Below are 14,561 nucleotides of genomic sequence, written 5' to 3'. Positions count from 1 at the left end.
ACCTGGGTGACAGAGGGAGACTCCATCTCAAAAAGTAAAAATTAATAAATAAACTGACTTAGGGGGTTCTTTGCTAAAGCTGGACTTTTTTTTTTTTTTATTCTCCATCTGGTAACAATCTTAGACCTCTAAAGCTGGACTTTACAAGGAGGTGCACAGATGGTCCTAAGAGAAGGTTCAGAAGCTTGACTAAATTTCCATCTAACAGAGAATCTTATCAGAGAGTATAGAACAAAGAGTGGCCACCTTACGGATGGAGAAGAAAGATTCAGTAAAATTCTTAAAGGCCAATTTGTGTGACAGATGGGGCGAGCTGGGTCCCGTGCAGAAGGGGGTCTTGCACTCACTTGTAATGTTGTACCCGAGTGAGCTGAAAGAAAGCACCACACTTTGAGATTGAATCAGGAGCCCTTTTATTTGCCAGTGACCAAGAGACGGCTAACGCTAAAAATTCTCTCTGCCCCAAAGAAGGGGCCTGGTTCTTTTTTAAACCTTGCTTAAAGGAGGGGAGGGGGAGCCTAGCTAAAGCAGATTTTACAGAAACAGAACAAGCAAAAAGTTAAAAGGATACACTATTGCAGGAAGGTAAACAGTGGCGGATGTAGGGGCTTTTTGTTAAAAGGATAAACTACTGGCCGGGCACGGTGGCTCAAGCCTGTAATCCCAGCACTGTGGGAGGCCGAGGCGGGTGGATCACGAGGTCAAGAGATCGAGACCATCCTGGTCAACATGGTGAAACCCCGTCTCTACTAAAACTACAAAAAATTAGCTGGGCATGGTGGCGCGTGCCTGTAATCCCAGCGACTCAGGAGGCTGGGGCAGGAGAATTGCCTGAACCCAGGAGGCGGAGGTTGCGGTGAGCCGAGATCGCGCCATTGCACTCCAGCCTGGGTAACAAGAGCGAAACTCCGTCTCAAAAAGAAAAAAAAACAAAAAAAAAAAAAAAAAAAGGATAAACTACTACGGGAAGACAAACAGCTGTTAGGCACATTCCAAGGGCCAGCTGATGCCATCAGCAAATGCATCCCCAGGTGCAGCTGGTACAGCCTGACTCGGTATCTCAGCAGTAAGGGCACTGCTGGGTCTGCCTGGAGTCTGCTTAACCAGCTACGTGCTCAGGGGAAGGGGGGAAAAGGAGGGGACAAGAGAAGAAGTGAACACGGGGTCTGTCCAGCTCTGCGCTAAGAAAGAGAGTTAAGCTAACACAGGGTAAGTTATCACAGTAAACTCTCCACCACAGGCCTTTAACAAAGAGCGGGGACAGGGCAGATGATGAGAGAGTCCTTGTAGGTGACACAGATGTGTGGGAGGGGACGGTGCTGGGGCAGTTAGGACCCCACCTGCTCCCTGGAAACGTTTACAAGCAGAAGACTTAAGCTACTGAGGAAAGGACATTAAACCGTCTTGCTCCCAGGACACAAGCAAAGCCACTGATTCTAGGCGAGAAGAGTGGGAAAACTCCATCTGCACTCAGGTAATTTAGGAGGTTTATTTTGCCGAGGTTGAGGACACGCCCATGACACAGCCCCAGGAAGTCCTGATGACATGCACCCAAGGTGGTCGGGCACAGCTTGGTTTTTGGTTTTTTTTTTTGGGGGGGGGGGACAGAGTCTTGCTCTGTCCTCCAGGCTGGAGTCCAGTGGCGCGATCTCTGCTCACTGCAACCTCCGCCTCCCAGGTTCAAGAAATTCTCTGCCTGAGCCTCCCAACCACCTGGGATTACAGGCGCCTGCCACCACACCCAGCTAATTTTTGTATTTTTAGTAGAGATGGGGTTCCACCATCTTGGCCAGGCTGGTCTTGAACTCCTGACCTCATGATCCACCCGCCTTGGCCTCCCAAAGTGCTAGGATTACAGGTGTAAGCCACCACACCCGGCCCACAGCTTGGTTTTATACATTTTAGGGAGACATGACACGCCAGTCAATATATGTAAGAAGTACGTTGGTTCCTCTGGAAAGGCGGGGCAACTTGAAGCAAAAGCAGGAAGACTCCAAGCAGGGAGGGCTTCCAGGTCCCAGATAGGTGAGAGAGTTGCATTCTTTTGAGTTTCTGATCAGCCTTTCCAAAGGAGGCCATCAGATATGGGTCTACCTCAGTGAGCAGAGGGTGACTGTGAATAGAATGGGAGGCAGGCTGGCCCTAAGGAGATCCCAGCTGGACTTTTCCCTTATTTATTTTCATTATGATGATGGCTATTTTTGAGATGGAGTCTCGCTCTGTCACCCAGGCTGGAGTGCAGTGGCATGAACTCAGCTCACTGCAGCCTCTGCCTCCTGAGTTCAAACGATTCTCTGTGCCTCAACCTCCCAAGTAGCTGGGACTATGGGCACATGCCACCACACCCGGCTGATTTTTGTATTTTTAGAGACAGGGTTTCACCATGTTGGCCAGGCTGGTCTTGAACTCCTGACCTCAAGTGATCAGCCCACCTCGGCCTCTCAAAGTGCTGTGATTACAGGCGTGACCCCGCACCCAGCACTTTTCCCTTTAGTTTGGTGATTTGGGGGCCAACATTTATTTTCCTTTCACACCATCTTGGTCCAAGCGCATAAGCTAAGATACATTGATTATAGGGGAGAAGAAAAGGTAAAACTCATCTGCCCAGGGAAGGGATGGAAAATTCTCTTCCTCCAGGACATTGGCAGAAGTCTACTGCCATTGAAGGAAGGGTCAAGGGTGTGGATGTGGGGGCAAGCAAGAAACCACCATCTAGACCAACCACCAAGAAAAAGCACCGTGAGGCACCACCCAGGGAGGAGGGCGAGGATGCTGGGAGAGGGGCTTTCCCTCTGAGCTGCAAACCTGCAGGGACAGCTGAAAGCTGGTGGGGGTGGGTAGGAACCTGAGAAGGACCCCCAGCACGCGGCAGCTGCCTCCCACAGCCAGAGGAATTTGAAGCTCCATTGCGGGGCACTGAGATGGCTATAACAACGTGTTAAAAACAAGTAGTTTAGATGGTTTCTCTTCAAAGAGTTTCACTTTGTTACAAACAAGGTGTTCTTCTCCAAGAGGTCTTACTTCCTTGTACTGTCTGTCCTGAAGGCTTATTTCCCTGTTATTTGTCTTAAGCTATCTTGCTGCCAATGCATCAGCCCCTCCTGCCCTGCTATGCTCAGGCATGCCCGCCAAGAAATCAGCCCTTCCCTGCTGTAACGGCTCTACCACTGAAACGTCTTCCCTGTGCGCTTCAAATTAGCTAATTGTGTTTAGCTTAGACTTTGCAATTTGACTCCAACCAATAGGGGAACGACACAGCAGCTAAGGCCAACTGTGTTAGGAATTAAAAACCCCTGCTCTCCTTTGTCCAATGTGCTCTCACCATTGCTCCATCCATGAGATGCACGCTTCTATACAAGCAAATTTGCCTTGCTGAGAAAATTTATGTTCAAGTGCTATTTCTGTTGCAGCACTGAAAATTTGTTTCTAACCCAAGAACAAACCCACACCCAGCCCAACTACTGACCAGACAGTGGTCTCACTGTCGCCCACCAGGAACTTGAAGATGAGACAGGCCAATTTCCAGGCAGGAGTCTGCCTACCTGTTCTAGATCATCGAGAGGGCACTGTAGGGAAGGGGAAGAGAGGGAAGGGAAGCTCTAGTTGTGGATTTATTTTAATATTTTGTTCTTTCCATTTCCTGTATATTTTGAAGCTCTGTTGTTAGGTATATACACACACGTAGGATTGTGATGTCCTAATGAAGACTTCATCATGGGTGCAACTGGCTGGGGCCAGCATCATGGGCAGTAAAAGAATTTACCAAGACAGTCGTAGGTAAAGAAAGACAGATTTGGCTGAGTGTGGTGGCTCACACCTGTAATCCTAGCACTTTGAGGGGCCAAGGTGGGCAGATCACCTGAGGTCAGGAGTTTGAGACCAGCCTGGCCAACATGGTAAAACCGTCTCTACTAAATATAGAAAAATTAGCTGGGCATGGTGGCAGGCACCTGTAATCCCAGCTACTCAGCTATTCAGGAGGCTGAGGCAGGAGAGTCCCTTGAACCTGGGAGGTGGAGGTTGCCGTGAGCCAAGATCACACCCCTGCATTCCAACATGGGAGACAGAGCGAAACTCCATCTCAAAAAAAAGGCTGATTTATTAGAGAAAATACAAAGATAGGTTGCAAGGATGCAGCAGGCAGCACAGCAGAGAAGGAGCTGTCTGCAGAGGGAGAGGCTGGAGGGGACTTCTGTAGGGTGGTGCTGCAGAGACTACATGCTGAGCGAGGTCGCTGTGCCAGCAGGTTGCCCGTGATTAACCATCTCTCAGAGCAGTTGTTCTCCCCCCACCCCCACCTCATTGTTGCCTACTTACCTTATCAGGACTCCACAGACGTGACCCCTTGATCTTTATGTAATGTCCCTCTTTATCCATGGTGTCAACCTAAACAGAGAGCAGCTTTCTAAAAAAAGATGAAGCCTACTTGCGTTTGGAAATATATGCACCACAGTATACTCTGTGTTACTCAGGGAGGTAAAGGAAGACAACGGGAAAATGAGGAGGATCACTTCGTTGTTTTGAGATCATTATCCTTGGCTACAAAAACCAACAACAAGGGTGGCACCAGTCCAAGACTGGGCAGGCAGTCGCTGGGCAGATGTCCTTACAGAAGGGCCTTTGATATGAGGTTGCAATGGACTTTTTGCAAGGCTGCAGGTTTTGCATTCTTCTGGATAGCTTTGCAGTCAGACATTTATGCTCGAGAACCCCTTTTCCTGGTCTTCTCTGTCAAGGCGTTTTTTGTGTTTTTTTAACAGAAAAAAATCCTTTTTTTAATTATTTTTATTTATTCAATTATTTATTTATTTATTTATTTATTTTTTTATTTTTTTTTTTTTTGAGACGGAGTCTCGCTCTTGTTACCCAGGCTGGAGTGCAATGGCGCGATCTCGGCTCACCGCAACCTCCGCCTCCTGGGTTCAGGCAATTCTCCTGCCTCAGCCTCCTGAGTAGCTGGGATTACAGGCACGCACCACCATGCCCAGCTAATTTTTTGTATTTTTTAGTAGAGACGGGGTTTCACCATGTTGACCAGGATGATCTCGATCTCTTGACCTCGTGATCCACCCGCCTCGGCCTCCCAAAGTGCTGGGATTACAGGCTTGAGCCACCGCGCCCGGCCCTATTTATTTATTTTTTGAGATGGAGTTTCACTCTTGTTACCCAGGCTGGAGTGCAATGACACGATCCTGGCTCACCACAACCTCTAGGGTTCAAGCGATTCTTCTGTCTCAGCCTCCCCAGCAGCTGGAATTACAGGCATGCACCACTACACCTGGATAATTTTGTATTTTTAGTAAAGACAGGGTTTCTCCATGTTGGTCAGGCTGGTCTTGAACTCTCGACCTCAGGTGATCTGCCCACCTCGGCCTCCCAAAGTGCTGGGATTACAGGCATGAGCCACCGTGCCTGACCTAAAAAATTCCATTTTGATTCTGACAACTTTCACACTGGAAAAAGAACCAAAAATCTGGTGAGCAATCATAGTACCTGGTTTTAACATCATATTACTACTGAAAGAGGCACCAAAGAGGGTAGGAACGGCACTCTTGAATTGCTGACACCATCCCTTGGTGCCCCCCACGGCGGCTGCATGACACAGAGAATACTCTGTGTGTTGGGGGAGGAGAAGTGCAGTGATTGTGGGACTTTGCACTGAGCTCAGTGCTGCTGCTTTGTCACAACAGAAAGCAAAACTGGGCTGAACTCAGCCGGTGCCCACCCATGGAGGGAGCACTTCGAGCAGCTGTAGCCAGAGGAAAATTGCCCATCCCAGTGACTAGAACTTGAGTTTGGACACGCTTTCCCACCACAGGCTAAAATTCTCTGGCGGCCGAAATAAACTTCAAAGGCAGTCCAGGCCACAAGGACTGCAACTCCTTGACAAGATCTAGTGCTGTGCTGGGCTCAGACCCAGTGGACTTGGGGGTGTGACCAGTTAGAGACCTGCTCAGATGGCTAGGGAGTGCCTGTACCATCCTGCTCCAACCCCAGGCAGCACAGTTTGCAGCAGTGAGAGTGACTCAGGAGAGGGAAAGATAAAGAGGACTTTGTCTTGCACCTCGGAAACCAGCTCAGCCACAGTAGGACAGGGCACAGGGCAGAGCTGTGAGGCCCCCACTCCAAGTCCTAGCTCCTGGATGACACTTCTAGGCACACCCTGGGCCAGACAGAAACCTACTGCCTTGAAGGGAAGGACTCAGTCTTGGCAGGATTCGTCACTACTGACTAAAGAGCCCTTGGACCTTGAATAACGAGTAAGGATACCAGGGAGAGCAATGTGAGCCCTGAGTGAGACTGACACGCGCTGGTTTCCAGTTCCGTCTCAGCCACAGTGGGGCAGAGCACCAAGCAGACTCTCGGGGTCCCTGATGCAAGGCCTTGTCTCTTGGACAGCAATTCTGGATCTGCCCTGGGCAAGGGGGGTGCCCACTGCCCTCAAGGGAGAGTCCCAGGCCTGGCAGCGTTTACAAGCTGTCTGAAGAGCCCCTGGGCCCTCAGTGGACACAGATGGGAATCAGGCAGTGCTCTCCGTGGGCCGGTCATGGTGGTAGCCATGGGAGAGGCTCCTCTGCTTGAGGAAGTGCGAGGAAAGAGTGGGAAGAAACTTGTCTTGTGGTTTGAGTGCCAACTTAACCGCAACGGAATAGAACGCCAGCTCCATTTCTGAGGTTTTTGACTCAAATTTCCAGCTTCCAGATGGCATCTCTGGACCCACTTGGGGCCTGGGGAACTCACTGCCCTGAAAGGAAAAATAGAAGTCTGGCTGGCCTCGTCACCTGCTGATTGTTGAGCCCTACAGCCTTGAGTCAACACAGGCAGTAGCAAGGTAGTAATTACAGTGGGCCTTGGGTGAGATCCACTGCTGTGCTGGCTACAGATGTGACCCAGCACGGTCCCAGTGGTGGTGCAAGGGTGACTATGTCACCCCACCCACAGCTCCAGGCAGCTCAGCACAGGGAGAGACTCCATTAGTTTGGGAGAAAGTAAGGGAAGAGAACAAAATCTCTGCCTGGTAAGCCAGAGAATTCTTCTGGATCTTATCCAAGACCACCAGGGCAATACCTCTATGAGTCTGAGACAAGCACACTGTTACTGGGCTTCAGGTGCCCACCCCCGCCCCCCGCCCGACCACAGTACAGATAGAGCTTAGATCAAAACACTTCAGTCCCTTCAAATCACTAGAAAGCCTCCCCAAGAAGGATGAGTACAAATAAGCCCAGACTGTGAAGACTAAAATAAATACCTAATTCTTCAACGCCCAGACACCAATGAACATCCACAAGCATCAAGACCAACCAGGACAACATGAACTCACCAAATAAACTAAATAAGGCACAAGGGACCAATCCTGGAGAAACAGAGATATGTGACCTTTCAGAGAGAGAATTCAAAAGAGTTGTTTTGAGGAAACTCAAAGAAATTCAAGAAAACACAAAGACAGAATTCAGAATTCTATCAGATAAATTTAACAGATTGAGATAATTCAAGAGAATCAAGCAGGAATCCTGAAATTGATACATGCAATTGAATAATGAAGAATGTATTAAGAGTCTCTTAATAGCAGAATTGATCAAGCAGAAGCAAGCATCAGTGAGCCTAAAGACAGGCTATTTGAAAACACACAGTCAGAGGAGATGAAAAAAGAATAAAAACAATGAAACACGACTACCAGACCTAGAAAATAGCCTTGAAGGGGCAAATCTAACAGTTATTGGCCTTAAAGAGGAGGTAGAGAAAGAGATAGGGGTAGAAGTTTATTCAGAGATAGTAACGAGAATATTCTAAACCTAGAGAGAGACATTAATAGTCAAGCACAAGAAAGTGATAGACCACCAAGCAGATTTAACCCAAAGAAGACTACCTCAAGGCATTTAATAATCAAGCTCCCATAGGACAAAGACAAAGCACGGATCTTAGAAGTAGCAAGAGAAAAAAAACCAAATAGGTCGTCACGGTGGCTCACGCCTGTAATCCCAGCACTTTGGGAGGCCAAGGCAGGCGGATCACAAGGTCAAGAGTTCAAGACCAGCCTGACCAACATGGTGAAACCCCATCTCTACTAAAACCACAAAAATTAGCTGGGCATGGTGGCATGCGCCTGTAATCCCAGTTACTCGGGAGGCTGAGGCAGGAGACTTGATTGAACTGAGCCCAGATTGCACCATTGCACTCCAGCCTGTGCAACAAGAAGGAAGGAAGGGAGGGAGGGAGGGGGGAAAGGGGGAGGGAGGGAAGGAGGGAAGGAGGGAAGGAAGCAGGACATACAATGCAGCTGGCAGCTCATACAGTATGACTGGCAGCAGACTTCTCAGCGGAAACCTTACAGGCCAGGAGAGAATGGCATGATGTATTTGAAATGCTAAAGAAGAAAAAAGTTTTGCCCTAGAACATACATCTGGTGAAAGTATCCTTAAATGCTTTCCCAGACAAACAAAAGCTAAGGGATTTCACATTCTTTTAAATGCTGTATAGTAACCCATGAAATGAATGTACCATATTTAACACGTAATGTTTAACGCATTATTAAATGCCTAGGGGCATTATTAAATAATGAAGCATGCCTATAAAAACTAGAAAATAGCCTCAAAGGGATGAATCTAAGAGGAGGTAGAGAAAGACACAGGGGTAGAAGTTTATTTAAAAGATAGTAACAAAGAACTTTCCAAACCTAGAGAAAGATATCAATATTCCAGTACAAAAAGGTTATAGAACACTCCTCACCGGGATTGTCCTGCAAGAAATGTTTAAGAAAGTTTCTAAGAAAAGGACATTAATAAGAAATGAGAAATCTTCTTAAGGTATGAAACTCACTGGTAATAATAAGTACACAGAAAAACACAAAATACTATAACACTGTAATTATGGTGTGTAAACTGCTTTTAACTAGAAAGACTAAAAGATTAACCAATAAAAAATAGTAACTACAACTTTTCAAGACACAGACAGTACAATAAGCTATAGACAGAAACAACAAAGGGTGGAAAAGCAGAGGGATGAAATTAATATGCAGAGTTTTTATTAGTGTTCTTTTTGCTTGTTTGTCCATGCAAGCAATGTCCAGTTGTCCTCAGTTTAAGATAATGCATTACAAAATAGTATTTGCAAGACTCATGTTAAAAAAAAATTTAAAAACAGGCAATAAATACACAAATAATAAAAAGCAAGAAATTAAATCATAACACCAGAGAAAATCACCTTCACTAAAAGGAAGACAGGAAGGAAGGAAAGAAGGAAGAACCCAAAACAACCAGAAAACAAATAACAAAACCACAGGAGTAAGTTCTTATCAGTAATAACACTGAAGGTAAATTGACTAAACTCTCCAGAAAAGATATAGCGTGGCTGAAAAGATTAAAAAAAAAATGAAAACAAAAACAAAAAAACACACATAAACACAGAAAGACATACATAAACAATGAAACATGCCTATGAGACCTAGAACATAGCCTTGAAGGGGCAAATCTAAGAGTTATTGGCCTTAAAGAGGAGGTAGTGAAAGAGAATTGAAAAGAAATAAATGGAAAAAGATATTCTATGAATATGGAAACCAAAAGAGCAGGAGTAGCTACAGTTCTATAAAACAGAATAGATTTCAAGACGAAAACTAAAGAAGAGGCAAATAATGCCATTATATAAATAATAAAGGGGTCAGCTCAGCAAGAGGATATAACAATTATAAATACATATGCACCCAACACTGGAGCACCCAGACACACAACGCAAACGTAATTAGAGCTAAAGAGAGATAGACCCCAATACAACAGCAACTGGAGAGTTCAACGCCCCACTTTCAGTATTGAGCAACGCCCCACTTTCAGTATTGAACAGACTGTTCAGACAGAAAATCAATAAAAGTAATCAGATATAATCTCTGCTATAGACCAGACGGACCTACTAGTATTTACAGAACATTGCATCAACAGCTGCGGCGTATACATTCTTCTCCTCAGCACGTGGATTGTTCTCAAGGAGACGTCATACATTAGGTCACAAAACAAGTCTTAAAACATCCAGAAAACTGAAATAACATCAAGCATCGTCTCTGGCCACAATGGAATAAAACTAGAAATCAGGACCAAGAGGAATTTTGAAAACTACACAAACTCATGGAGATTAAACAATATGCTAGAATGGCTTGAACCCGGAGGCGGAGGTTGTAGAAGCCAAGATCGTGCCACTGCACTCTAGCCTGGGTGACAGAGCAAGACTCCATCTCAAAAAAAAAAAACAAACAAACAAACAAAAAAATATGCTCCTGAGTGACCAGTGGGTCAATGGCGAAATTAAGAAGAAAACTGAAAATTTTCTTGAAACAAGTGATAACAGAAACACAACATATCACAACTGTGGGATACAGCAAAAGCTGTACGAAGCAGGAAGTTTATAGCCATAGAGCCTAAATTAGAAAAAAAAAAAGGGGGGGAGGGCTCGGTGTGGTGGTTCATCTCTGTAATCCCAGCACTTTGGGAGGCTGAGGCACGTGGATCACGAGGTCAGGAGTTTGAGACCAGCCTGGCCAACATAGTGAAGCCTGGTCTCCATTAAACATACAAAAAATTAGCCAGGCATGGTGGCCAGCACCTATAATCCCAGCTACTCGGGAGGCTGAGGCAGGAGAATCACTTGAACCCAGGAGGCAGAGGTGTCAGTGAGCCGAGATTGCGTCATTGCATTCCAGGCCGGGGGAGAGTGTGAGACTCCATCTTTAAAAAAAAAAAAAAGAAAAAAACTTTAATTAAACAATATAACAATGCACTTTAAAGAAACAGAAAGGCAAGAGCAAACCCAACCCAAAATTAGAAGAAAAGAAATAAAAGTCAGAGAAGAAACGAAGTGAAATGAAGAAAACAATACAAAAGATCAATAAAATAAAGGTTTTTTTGGAAACAAAATTGACAAACTTTAGACAGACTAACTAGCTGGGATTACAGGCATGCGCCATGACATGCAGCTAATGTTTGTACTCTTTGTAGAGACGGGGTTTCACCATGTTGGTCAGGCTGGTCTTGAAATCTTGACCTCGTGATCCGCCCACCTTGGCCTCCCAAAGTGTTGGGATTACAGGTATGAGCCACCACACCTGGCTAAAAGACAGAAACATTTAACATGAAGAATAATTAAACAGTAACAGAGGGTTCCACTAACATGTAAGGAGACGTCTGAGCACAGGGTGCTGAGGCCTAGGAGAACCTCCCCGACAGGACTGAGACAACAGACCTACAAATGTTGGGGTCTGGATCTCGGTGAGAACCTCAGAACCCCACCTCGGCTTCGATGCAGCTCTGACCTGAGTGGGGCTCTGTGCCGGGTGGTGGAGTTCGCGGAGGTGCAGCAGGCCACGGCCAGGAAGCAGGAAACCTCGGGCGGCAGCACCAGCGAGACTTACCCAGAAGCTCTTGCTGGGGCAGGAGGGAGACAGACTCCCTGGGAGCTGGACGGAGGCAAGGAAACTCAGCAGGAATCAGGAATCCTTCCCACCGTGGTGAACCTGGTGTCGATAAGCTCCTGGAGGCTGTCACTGAGAGCCCGTCCTCACCCTCCACGAGGCTGGCAGGCACACACCACAGAAGCCAGGACAGGCGAGCACGCTGGAACCAGGAGGGCAGGCCCCTCCCTCCTGTGTAGTCCCTCCAGCCCCTCCAGCGACATAGCCAAACACTGTGCCAACTTGCAAAGGAGGGACCAGGGAGGGTGCAGCTCCAGGATCGCACGGCAGGGCTAAGAAGGGTGCATGGGGCATGAAGAGGCAAGACAGGGACAGCTGGGGACACCGTTAGGGGCCACACACATCTGCATGTGCACAAGCAATCACCCCCACACTGTGAAGCACAAAACAGGCCTTGACAAATCTAAACAGAGGGAAGGCAGCAAAGCATATTCTGAGACCACAATGGAATTAAAACCAGAAACAACAACAAAACCTAGAGGAAAACCCTAAATGTTTAGAAATGAAACCGTACTTCCAAATAACCCCGGACCAAAGAAACCACAAGGGAAATCGCAAAGAAAAATGTATCATGTCAGTATACACGGGGTGCAGGAGAAACTGCAGAAAGCTCTCCTTCCCGGAGGGGCCGTCACGGCTGGCCGGCTGCTGCTGGCTGCTGGCAGGAGGCCTGTGCTCTGCCACGGTGACCCCATGTAGGCTGCCTGAGTGTCCTCGTGACCTTGCGGCAGATCTCCCCCAGGGTGAGTGATCTAAGACTGGGTGAGCCAATGTTTTGGGAAGGTGGCCTCAGAGAACCAGATCAAGGTGAGGTCTGGATCCTAGGTGGGCAGCTTCACTGGCTCCCTGTGCCAGTCCGCAGGAACTGGAAGTCTGCACCTCTGCAGAACTCCACAGCACACACTATGGGCTTTCCAAGGCACCTATGGCCGCCACAGCCACAAACACCGGGCAAGAGGATGTGCTGTGTGTTTTCCACCTTGCAGTATCTTCTAAGCTAAACCTATATAACAGAGAGCCAGCAATTCCACGCCTAAGTACACGCCCAACAGAAATGCTTACAAATGTTCCAAAAGACAGGTGCTGGCTAGGGATGGTGGCTCGGGCCTGTAATCCCAGTGCTTTGGGAAGCCAAGGCAGGAGGACTGCTTGAGGACAGAAGTTCGAGACCAGCCTGGACAGCAGAGCCAGACCCATCTCTACAAAAAACTACAAAAATTAGCCAGCATGGTGGCACACACCTGCAGTCCCAGCTACTCAGGAGGCAGAGATGGGAGGACTGCTTGAGCCCAGGAGGCTGAGGCTGCAGTGAGCCAAGGTCGCACTCCAGCCTGGGTAAGAGAGCAAGACCGTCTCTAAAAATAAAAAAACAGAAGACAGGTGCCAGCATGTTCATCACTGCACCATTCCTAACAGCCAAACTGTGGAAACTATCCAAATGCCCATCCACAGCAGAACCAAAGCACTGTGGAATTTTCACCCAAAGGAGTACTTAGCATAGCACTGAGAACGAACAATTCACAACACAGGCAACAAGGTGGATGAGCCTCACAAAGAGGGCGGAGCAGAAGCAGCCTGAGCAACAGAAGGGAAACTGAGGTCGGGCCAGCCAGCATGTGTGTGGCAGTGCCTAGAAGGGAACATGGGTGTGGGGGCTTCTCAGCAGGTGCTAAGCGTCCTGCTTCTCGTGGGTAGTCACACAGTGCACTCAGTTGGTGAAATCCAGTTCTAGCATTTCATGTGCACTTTCCAGTTGTACAGTACACGCACTGTTACCTAAATGAAGAAAGAGGGGCTGGGCACGGTGTCTCATGCCTATAATCCCAGCACTCTGGGAGGCCAAGGTGGGAGGATTGCTTGAGCCAGGAGATTGAGGCTGCAGTGAGCCAAGATCACACCACCACTGCACCTCAGCCTGGATGACAAAGGAAGACCATCTCCAAAAAAAAAAGAAAGGAAAAAGACGAAGAAAGAAGGAGGAAGAAAGAAGAAAAGAAGAGGAGGAGGAGGAAGAAGAAGAGAAAGAAAGAAAAAGAAAGAAAGAAGGAAGAAAAGAAAGAAGGAGAAGGAGAAGAAGGAAGAAGAAAGAAGAAGAAAGAGGAAGAAGGAGAAAGAGGAAGAAGAGGAAGAAGAAGAAGAAGAAAGTGCTTACAATTCAATGCAGTAGGTTGGGTGCAGCGGTTGACACCTATAATCACAGCACTTTAGGAGGCCAAGGTGAGAGGATCACCTGAAGTCAGGGGTTCGAGACCAGCCTGGTCAACATGGCAAAATGCCGTCTGTACTAAAATTACAAAAATTAGCTGGATGTTGTGGCACACGCTGTAATTCCAGCTACTCGGCAGGCAGAGGCAGGAGAATCACTTGAACCTGGGAGGCAGAGGTTGCAGTAAGCCAAGATTACGCCACTGTATTCCAACCTGGGCAACACAGCAAGACACCGTCACACACACACACACACAAAAAAAATTGAATACAATGACCAAATTTTCTTAATCAATTAAAGAGGCAGAACAAAGCCCATGGAATGTCCCAAAAGTAAAATACACAGAAACCAAAAATTAATGGAATAGAACAGTTGAAACTGAAGGTGTGAGATCCTCCCAGATGGCAATCAGGGGTGGCCATGACGTCTCACAGAACAGACCCAGCAGCCAGGCGGTCAAAGAGGACAGGAAGACGGTGGGTGCCGCCATTCTGGGTAAGGGGCAAGAGAGAAAACTCTGAATACATGCAGAGCTGTGTTCAAGCCAAGCAACTGTAAGAGCTATTTCCGGGATGACTTTGGGCGGGTGAACAGGAACCAGTCCATCAGTCAATGTCCCAGCAAGAAGGCGGCTGTGCCGTCCCCTGAGACACAGAAACAGCCATTAGCAGAGGGACCAACTCAGGGCCAAGGCAGGATGCTGAGGAGCTAACGCAGGAAGCCGCCCCCACTGGGAGGAAGCAGAACCTCAGAGGAGCCCCGCCGCAGTCGTGGAGAGACGTGGCCTTGGGGGAGGCCATTTGGACTCAGTCCCAACACACCACTCTGCGGCCGGAGCACAAAGCAGACAGAGACGAGGCACGGACAGACAGGCCTGCGCCCATCAGAGTCTACTCACAGACA

This window comes from Sapajus apella, unplaced genomic scaffold (assembly GCF_009761245.1).
Source record: "Sapajus apella isolate SASKATOON/1434 unplaced genomic scaffold, GSC_monkey_1.0 scaffold8, whole genome shotgun sequence".
Taxonomy (NCBI): domain Eukaryota; kingdom Metazoa; phylum Chordata; class Mammalia; order Primates; family Cebidae; genus Sapajus; species Sapajus apella.
The sequence above is the reverse complement of the archived record's forward strand: the minus strand, read 5'-3'. Positions refer to the sequence as shown.